Genomic DNA, 3,711 nt, shown 5'->3' with positions numbered 1-3,711 from the left:
TTCGTTTTTAAAAGGGAATATACTAAAAGTCAATAGAACTACTCAAGGAAATCGATATATGAGTTATACTTAAATTTACAAATCTATCAATAAGAATGGAATACCACTAAAAAATAATTAAGAAAGGGAATTCATTAATAAACAAAATTAAAAAATGAATATGAGAAAAAGGAAGAAAGGAAACCTTGTTGAGATCGTCATTAGAGAGAACACCACGAAGGATATAGACCCCTACATGAGATATTAGCTTGTATTTTTTATTTATGGCTTCTGATAATCAAAAAGGTTTTAGTACTATATATATTCTTTTCAAATTACGTTTTTCTTAGTATTCTTCTATTGATTGTCTTTTTTAATTATATTTATTACTTATTATAATTAATTAAAATTATCACGTAAAAAAATAATTATAATTATTATTAATTGCATGTCTATTTCTTATAAAAAAAAACACTTGTTTTAATTAACTTATACATGTTGGAATAATATTCTTTAAAAATTGACTACCTATACAAACGAAGCCTATAAAAAGATTATACACTATTTTAACAAAAATAAAAATAAAACTATTATTGAGTTTATTATTATATATTTTTATGATACAAAGAGAAGTCTAAAAGACAATAAGCTATTCATTAATTACTATTAATATTAATATGAAACTGTATTACTAATGACAGTAACATTTTGATTTTTTTTTTTCGATTTTAACAAAAAAAAAATTATTATTGGATTTATTATTATTGTTATGATCCTAACAGAAGTCTAAAAGAATATAAGTTATTCCTTAATTACTATTAATATTAAAATGTATTACTAATATTGGCAGTTACATTTTGATTTTTTTTAAGAGTATGGTGCAATTATTATAAGAATGTGAATAGTTTGTTTATTAATATGTTTGTTACACTTGTTATAGTTTGTGTATATATGTATGTTACATTTTTTATATGTAATATATTATTTTTTTTTAATAAATTTATTTTTAATCATATATGGAATGTTTTTGTTTAATAAAAAAAATTAGAAAAAACCCATAAAATTAAAAAATTAGAATCCTAGATATGTAAAAGTAAAATAAAATAATTAAATAAATAATAAAAGTGAACTAAAATAATTGAGCATACTTTGAACAAAAAAAATTATAAAATTGATTTAAAATATTATTTGTATTATTTATTTTTTATTATTATTTGAGATTTGAGATAGATTATTATTACTATTATTGAACTTTTTATTTTTTATACACAAATATGATAAAAATTAAAAAATGTATAGAAAAAATCATTGCTCTCTTAAACCCAACTATATACACTTGTGAAATTGATATAAATATACTACGTTTTTTTATAAGAGAATATATCACATCTTTATTTTTAATAAAGACTAAATAATATTCAATAGTGTGTCTTTTAAATTTTTGTATGAGTATTAATGATGATGATCAAAATTAATAAAAATCTTAAATAAATAGAAAAATAGATAAAACAAAGAATAGGAAATATAGCTCATGCCACATGGCCGCCTCTCTTATACTTTTAATAAATTATAAAAGTTCAAATATGAAATGAAAATCTAAAATAACTACAAAATAGATAAATTAGAAAGAAAAAAGGGGAGTATGTCACGTAAACTCTTGAATGCTTTCCTTTATATATATATTGATTGATATAGATATAGATGATTTATTTATTAAAAAATGATTTTTTTTCAATTTAAAATATTTTACAAAGATTAAAAAATGAAAAAATATGTGTAAATAAATAATATCTGTTATTCACATATTTGATGAAATAAATATAACTTAAAAGTTTAACATTCACAAAGTCTCATGTCACATAAGTATATATAAAAAATATATATTTAAGGTGTCTTATTATTCTAATAAATATCATATATAAATAAATCATTATAGTTTTAACTATTTAAATAAAATTAAAATAAATAATTATAAGAGATTAATTTTTATATGAAAAACAAAATTAAATGATTTTTTTTATAATTATTTATAACCTACATAGATAAAATTAAATAGTTTTGAAACAATGTGGGACTTTTAGTTTGTTTGTGTGGTTTGGTTTTAAAAAAAAATAGGAAAATATGTTAGAAAATAAGAAAAATAGGAAGAAAAAATTATAAAATGACACATAAACTTTTATTGTGCTTTCTTTTGTTAAAATAATTTATATATTTTCTGTCCATATTTTTTTTGAATAAAAGTTAGTGTAAGAATACTTTGTTTATAGTTTAGAAGTATATTAATTATGTAGTTCTTAATTCATGTGAGATTTTCACAAATAATAATAATAATAATAATAATAATAAATTACTAAGAAGTCATATTTCTCAATATCTATAAATATATAAAATAAACTAAATTTACTAAAATTCTTTTTATAGTAAAAATGGATTAAAATATTGTAGGATGCCACCTCATTTTCTTTAGTGTTTTCTTTTATATACATATTGATTTATTTGTTAAAAACTGATTTTTTTTTTTAATTTTAAATATTTTGCAAAGATTGAAAAATGTAAAAATATGTGTAAATAAATAATATCTATCATTTACATATTTGATGAAATATATATAACTTAAAAGTTTAACATTCATAATAGTCTTATATCAAAGAAGTATATATAAAAAAAGATATATTTAAGGTGTCTTATTATACTAATAAATATCATTTATTAATATATTAATATAGTTGTAATTATTAAATAAAATTAAAATAAAGAATTATAAGAAAATAATTTTTATACGAAAAAATAATTAAATGATTTTTTTTATAATTATTTTAAAATTAACAAAGATTGAAAAATGCAAAAATATATTCGGCATTCACTTTAAAAAAATTACAATGGGCAAGATTAAGTTCACCAATCACCCACATAGAAAATAATTACTATATTTTTTATATGAAAAAGTTAATTAAAGATCTTTTTTTATAATTATTTTAAACTTGACAAATATTGAGAAGTACAAAAATATATTTTGTATTCTTTTCAGAAAAAAAAAATTAAAAAATTGAGACTAATTAGGAAAAATAAAAACTTGAGTAAGAAATTAATCAATCACCCATAAAAAAAATAATATTTTTTAGATAAAGGAAAGTATTGTAATAAGAATATTATTTATAACCTACATAGATAAAACCTAAACAGTTAAACAATGTGGGACTTTTAGTTTGTTTGTGTGGTTTAGTTTTCAAACAAAATAAGAAAATGTGTTAGAAATTAAGAAAAATAGGAAGAAAATTTTATAAAATGACACATAAACTCTTCTTGTGCTTTCCTTTATATTATATATAGATAGAAGGATGTCACCTCATTTTCTTTAGTGTTTTCTTTTATATTTATACTAGGGAATAGATCCGCGCTTCGCGCGATTTTAATAATTTTTTTAAAATTTTACATTAAAAAAATTAATTTTTAGTTATGAATGAAATTTTAAGTCTAATATTTTTTAATTATTTTTTTATGAATAATATAAAATTATATAATATATTATGTAATTTTTTTTTACATAATTAGCATAAATATTAATCATAATATAATAAAAATAAAGACGCGTCTCAGATGAAGTTATTTATAATAATTAAAATTTATTAAAAATATATTCTTTTTAAATGAGTTAGATATTATAATGGTATAAGTTTTTAAGTAATAAAAAAATCTCATTTTTCTTATTTTTTTCATTCATAGCAAACTTAA

Source organism: Cannabis sativa, chromosome 5 (genome assembly GCF_029168945.1).
Source record: "Cannabis sativa cultivar Pink pepper isolate KNU-18-1 chromosome 5, ASM2916894v1, whole genome shotgun sequence".
Classification (NCBI taxonomy): domain Eukaryota; kingdom Viridiplantae; phylum Streptophyta; class Magnoliopsida; order Rosales; family Cannabaceae; genus Cannabis; species Cannabis sativa.
The sequence above is the reverse complement of the archived record's forward strand: the minus strand, read 5'-3'. Positions refer to the sequence as shown.